At 49.6% G+C, this 6,850-nt stretch overlaps 1 pseudogene; it reads left to right on the top strand.

Annotated features, from left to right (window-relative positions):
- Positions 1–4,661: 4,661 nt before the first annotated feature.
- Positions 4,662–5,932, top strand: LOC108283236 (annotated as a pseudogene).
- The last annotated feature ends 918 nt before the right edge of the window (positions 5,933–6,850 follow it).

Here is a 6,850-nt window from a genome sequence, read left to right as displayed (position 1 = left end):
TCTCTCCCTCCCTCCTCTCTCTCCCTCTCTCTCTCTGTCTCTCTCTCTCTCTCTCTCTCTCTCTCTCTCTCACACACACACACACACACACACACACACACACACGTGTAACCACCAGTTTAAAGAACTGAGTGATCCTGGGGACACGTGTGGAGAGATAGACCCTGCCCATGCTGTTAGCAGTGGTCACCTGCTGGGGGTGCAGGGAGATAAGAAAAAAAGATTATCAAAGACTAAAGCAAATAAAAGCTCACTATAGAAATGTTGAAAATCAGGACACAAGTATTCTATTATGGATATTACTTACAATGTGTAAACAGCAAAAACGCAGATGGACAGGAACCAGACTATAACATGAATAAAAGTAATACTTGGGTAAGAGGATTTTGAGCATAAAGAAAATTACATGAACACAAAACAGTGATATCCAAACAAACAAAAGAAACATTAAGCACCTTAGGGTGGCAGCCTACATGTGAGAGGAGAGGATGGGAGTGAGTAGGAAGATCAAAAGGACCTTTAAAAAATATTGAAGAGAAGGCGTGCGTTTAGCCCAGTGACAATGAGTGGAGGTGGGAGTATGATGAACTCAACACACTGCACCTAAGGTTAAAAAAAGTCAAATAAGGACTTTCCCCTAGAGTAGCTTATATAAAGAACAATAATACTAGAACTTACGTGGGGCAAGATGTACCCGCGACGTTAGGGTCCACTTTTCTACAGACCATCATTCAAGGGTGACTGCGGTGAGCCCCATCCCCAGAGGCAGAGTAACTAAAATTTAGCAAGGGTCTGAGTACGGACTAGTAAGTGTCATGATTATTCCGTGCGTGGGAACTCCCAGACCCGTCCTCCAGGGACTCAGGCTAGCATTACCTGTAATGATCAGTGAGAGAAGGAACGTTCAGCCCATCAATGCCTTTGCTCTTGTAAACCAGACTAGCTCACTCTGGGGAGAATATTAGCTATTAATTAGTTCCTTTAAATAGTGGCTTTGAACTTTTGGAATTAAAATTAATTGATGGTCTAAAGGAATGCCATGTAATTTTTATGGCATTGAGACTCCCCCCACCCCCGGGATTAATCTGACTTTGTTCTTTCCCCCTCATTTTCCCAAGCTTGCATCTTTTTAGTAGCCGATTGCACTTATCTTTTGAGCTTTGAACCCTGCCCCAGTGGATAAGTAATTTCATTTAGGTAAACAGTCTCTAGAAATAGATTCAAACTGTGAGCAAACAGCTTGTTTGTGATAACAGGCCCTGCCTTGCAGCCTGGTGTGTGAGGCTAATGGTCTCACGTCTGCTGATGGCGGTGGCTGACTTCCCCTCTTTGTAAGGTATCCCCCAGATGTGTTGCATTCTCTCAAGGTGCAAGGCAGGTCCTGTAAATAAACTGGGTTTCTCCGGGACTGATGCAGGGACCAGAAGAGTCACATACAACTGCAGAGCGGTTGGTCCTGTCGGGAGGGTCTCACTGTGTGGTGTTGACCATCCGTGTCATGAGCCCGGGTGCTGCGGAAAGACCGAGTTAACGCGGTTGCCTTCCCTCCGCTGGAACGTGTCCTATATCATGACACTCATTATAGTTAATGAGCTGTTAGCTTTTCCATTAAGGAATTCTTTTAAGGGTTTATAACCTGGTAATAACAATAATTTGCTTCAGGCGGAAACTCCTGTAACAGGTATGAACAGCCCAGCTCTTATCAATGTCGCTTGGGCTGGGGGAGTTGGTTCCGCCCCACACAGCATGCTAAAGGAAACTTGCCAGGATCTAGAGGTTTTTCCCTTATTTTTTTTTTTCTTTTACAATCACAATTGGTAATAGCTGTATTTGGTATAAAGTATTTCCAGAGAGGACAGTGTAATCAAGAGTCCTGGATGGGGCCAGTACATCTGCCATGGTGAGAGCTCTGGGAATGTGGAGTGATTGGTGGTTGTGAGATGCCAAATGCAGAGAAGTCAGCCAGGAAACCCTGATGCTGATACCAGCTCCACTGTATATTAGCCTGGCTACCTGAAGTGCAGAGAGAACCCTGGCTTTCCTCAGCACAGCACATAGAGGCCTGAGTGGTCAGGCAGCCCACACAAAATCCACGAAGGATTCACATTTATCCAAACACTGCAAGCTCTGGGCTTTGAGAAAGACCCTCCAGCATCCTACAGACCACAGGTGATGTTCTGTTTGTCTTCCCAACTTGAGTGGCCTGGCCTGAGACACCTATTAACATAGGCTAGGCTTCATGCCTGAAAAAGTTACATGGTGTAATATTATGACATAATAAGACATGTATGCATTTGGTTTATGCTCCTGGTTCCTGGCACACAGCTCCTAAAATCCTTGGAATCTCCAAAGGGATGTGTATTTGCATGCTATCCTGATGGCTGGCCTATGTGTGTGTTGGGGTGGGGGTGGAAGGACCTGGATCGCCTCCGGATAGAAGCTGGTTGCCGGAGGAAACAACCGTGTGATTAGAGGGTTGGAACTTGCCGTCTTCTCTCCCCAACCCCTACCCTTGACCTCTGCCAAGGAGGAGAGAAGGACTGAAGTTGATTTGATCACTCATGGCCAATAATCGATCATGCCTATGTAACGAAGCTGCCATAAAGACCCAAAAGGACAGGGTTTGAGAGCTTCTGGACTGCTGAACACATGGAGGTTCTTGGGGGCATGGCCCCTCAGGAGGGGCTGTGGAAGCTCTGTGCCCCTTTGCAGGTACCTTGCACTGTGTGTTACTTCATCTAGCTGCTTATCTGTGTCCTTCGCAATATACTTTATAACAAAGAGGTAAATGTAAGTAAAGTATTTCATTTAAGGTTTTTTAGAATATGAAGAAAAAATATGTATACATATAGAAAAGAGGTTTTTTTTCATTTTATTTGTAATTTTTGTTTAAGCTTATGGTTCTGCGAGCTGAGAAGTTCAAGGGCATGGTGCTAGCTTCTGGTGAGGCCGTCATGCTGCGTCATGATGTGGTGGTGGAGGTCACAGGGAAAGCAGACATGTACGAAGGGGGACAAACCTGACAGACAGCCTCGTTTCCCTGCGTTCTGTGAGTTGTCCTAGCAAATCCAATGTGAGGAAGGAGTCTTGGGAACTCTCGAGTTCTGCTGGTTGGTCAGAAGTACAGGGAATACAACATAGGCCTGGCAACTGGCATCTGGAGAGGGAGACAGCCTTGTGGAACTGAGCTCTTCACCTGTAGGGTCTGACTCCATCTCCAGGTAAAGAGTGTCAGAATTGAGTTAAATTGTAGGACACCTGGTTGGTGTCTTCTGGAGAACTGCTTGACGTGTGGGGAAAACCCCAATACATTTTGGTTATCAGAGGTGAAATACCTTGTGCTGAGTGTATGACAGCGGTAAAAACTGTTTGGTTTTTCTTGTCTCTTACACAAGGCATGAGGAGAGTCTTGTGCCTTGTGACTATGAAGAGTCCCTAGACTGAGTGGAAGAAGAGGTTAAAGAAGGCAGCTCAGGGGATCCTTCCCTCTCAGCCTCTTGAGCAGCTGGGACTACAGGTGTATGTCACCACACCCAGCTAAATTTTTGTATTTTTTTGTAGAGACAGGGTTTTGCCATGTTGCCCAGACTGGTCTTGAACTCGCGCTTGCACCTTATGAATTTGAAGAATCCCTAAACTGAGTGGAAGAAGTGGTTAAGGAGGGCAGTCAGGGAGGTGAGCAGTCCCTCCTGGATAAGAGATTGACAGGATGAAGGATGTGAGAAGGGCGTTCTATCTATGGAGGAGCTGAGTGGCTCGGAGTCCCACATGGCACAGAAAAACATCAATGGTGCTGCCAGGAGTGAGGGATCTTGGACAGCGCTGCAGAGGAGAGGCTGAGTTGGGAGAAGCACTGATTTCATGTTTTAAGGTGTGTAGACCTAAGTTACACCGTGTATGGGCTTCCAAGACAGTGCGACAAGAGGAAGGAGGTGGGGCCAGGACCTGGCAGACCCACTCCTCACGCCTTCTGCTGGCTCTCGGGGTAATGGCTGCTGGAGTCGGAAAGAAACCTGGAATGTCTGAGGATCCAAATCCTGGACAGGTTTTGGAAGGATTGGTAGGTCAGATTGCCCTTTCATCTCTACATCGTGTTTTCCTGTGAAAGAACTGGTCCGGCCCTGGGCAGACTGGCCCCTGTCCCAGTGAGGTGGGCTTCCAGTGACCTGAAGCACATGCTTAGCAGGAGAGTCTCTGACCTAATTAAGAGGCTTTAAAATTTAAATCTGAGTCTTGAACTGTTTGGATGTAAGAAAAGGTGTTCCAATATAGAAAGAACAGTCAATGGAAGAGGTATGCATTTTTTTAAGAGAAAAGTCTGCTGTAGGGGCCATTGCCAAGACAATACTTCTGTTCTCAGATGTCTATGTGTTAATTGCACTTTTAAATAGGCTTCGCCTTCCTGTTTTAAAATAATACACGTGCACTATAGAAAATTTAGGAAAATATAGGTAAGGGTAAGACTGAAGCAAAAAGAGCCTATTGTCTCCCCCTCCCCCCTTAAGCTGTAACTGCTGTTGGTCACTTTCTAGATTTCTTTTCATATTGTGTGTTCTAAAATGACAGTTTATCCCATTAAAATGGCCCGGCGCCACCCGCGCAGTGCCTGTTCCCAGACTGAGGCCCAGCCCCTCGCCCGTGCGCCTCACCCGCGCCGCGGCATGTCCGACAGATTGCCCTGCAAAGTCCCTGGCATCGGCCCCGCTGCTTGGGGCGCACGGCTGTGGGCACGGAGGGCGGGGCGATGCGCGGCCTGCTGCGCATGCGTGAGCGGGCCTGCTGCGCCCGTGGGAGCGGGGCTCGGCCTCCAAGCCGCAGGAGGGCGCCCGCCTCGCTGGCTGCCTGCACCTGCCGCGGAGGCGGCGGTCCCCACGGAGACCCTCGTCGCCCTGGGCGCTGCAACACCGTCTCCACCCAGGACCATGCGGCGGCTGCCATCGCCAAGGCTGGCATTCCAGTGTATGCCTGGAAGGGCGGAACGGACGAGGAGTACCTGTGGTGCATTGAGCAGCGCTGTGCTTCGAGGACGGGCCCCTCAGCAGGCTTCGGGATGGCGGGGGCGACCTCACGACCGCATCCACACCACGCGCCCGCAGCTCCTGCCGGGCATCCGAGGCGTCTCCGAGGAGACCACGGCCGGGGTCCATGAGCGCCGCAAGATGGCGGCCAGTGGGATCCTGAAGGCCCTGCCATCGACGTCAGCGGCTCCGTCACCAAGAGCAGGTCTGACAGCCTCCGTGGCTGCCGGGAGTCCCTCGGAGACGGCATCGAGCGGGCCCCAGACGTGATGATGGCCGGCAAGGCAGCCGTGGTAGCAGGCTATGGCGATGTGGGCGAGGGCTGGGCCCAGGCCTGTGGGGTTTCGGGCCCGCGTCGTCGTCACTGAGATGGACCCCATCGGCGCACTGTCGCGCTGCAGGCTGCTATGGAGGGCTATCAGGTGACCGCCCTGGATGAGGACTGTCAGGAGGACATCTTTCTTGGCTGGCACTTTGACCAGATGAAGGATGCTGCCATCGTGTGTAACACTGGACACTTGGACATGGACATCAGTGTCAAGTGGCTCAACGAGAACGCTGTGGAGAAGGTGAACCTCAAGCCGCAGGTGCACTGGTACCGGCTGAAGAATGGGCGGCACATCATCCTGCTGGCTGAGGGTCAGCTGGTCATCCTGGGTTGTGCCATGGGCCACCCCAGCTTCCTGAAGAGTAACTCCTTCACCAACCAGGTGATGGCGAAGATCGAGCTGTAGACCCACCCAGACAAGTACCCTGTTGGGGTTCACTTCCTGCCCAGGAAGCTGGATGAGGCAGTGGCTGAAGCCCACCTGGGCAAGGTGAACGTGAAGTTGGCCAAGCTGACTGAGAAGCAGGCCCACTGCCTGGGCATGTCCCATGATGGCCCCTTCAAGCTGGATCACGACTGCTACTGAGGGCCAGGTCTGGGCTTCACCTTCCAACTGCTGTCCTTGCCCAGGTCCTGCCTTTCCTCCCTAAGAGCAAACGGCACCAACTTTGTGACTGGTTTGTCAGTGTCCCCATCTACTCTTTGGGGCTGGTCACTCAGTGTTTGGCCTCTGCTGCAGCCCTCATACTGTTCCAAGTGTGGCAGCAGGAACTGAGGGGCCCCTTCTCAACTCCAGGTCACAGTGGAGGTACCAGCCACAGGGAACCATGAACTCACTGGTCTTGGAATAGCTCACTAAGTCAGTCCTTCCTTAGCCTCGAAGTCAGTAGTGGAGTCACAAAGCCCATGTATTTTGTCATCTAGGCCTTCACCTGGTCTGTGGACTTAGATCTGTATATTTGGTTTACGGGTCTGGTGGTTCCTCAGCCCACGAGAGATGAGGAGCTATATTGAAGGGCAAAGAGAAGCTGTTGTTTGAATTTTCCTGAGAGCTTGGCTTAGTGCTGGCCTTCTCTTAAACCTCCTAACAACGAGGTTAGTACTTTTAGTCCTTGTTTTACAGGGGCTAGAATAGACCGTTAAGGGGCAACTGAGAAAGAACAGAGAAGTGACAGTCGGAGGTTGAGAGGGGCCAGAAAAACATAAAAGCAGGCATCGATCTGCTACCACTTTGTAACCAGATGGTTCCCATCACAACCTGGGTCAAAAAGAGAATAATTTGGCCTAAAATGTTTATAATGTTAAAGTAAAGCAGGAATGTGGGTACATAAAGATCCTGATGCCCAAAAAAAAGTTGTAGATATTTTAGATCATGGGAAAAGCACAAAGAAGAAAAATATACTCACAGTGCCACCTCCATGTTAACATAGTTTTTAACTTTTTATTTTGGAAAACTTCAAACATATATAACCTTTTAACTTTTTTTTTTTTTTTTTTTTTTTTT

The sequence above is a fragment of the Cebus imitator genome, unplaced genomic scaffold, assembly GCF_001604975.1.
Source record: "Cebus imitator isolate Cc_AM_T3 unplaced genomic scaffold, Cebus_imitator-1.0 Scaffold257, whole genome shotgun sequence".
In the NCBI taxonomy this organism is placed as follows: domain Eukaryota; kingdom Metazoa; phylum Chordata; class Mammalia; order Primates; family Cebidae; genus Cebus; species Cebus imitator.
The sequence above is the reverse complement of the archived record's forward strand: the minus strand, read 5'-3'. Positions and strand labels throughout refer to the sequence as shown.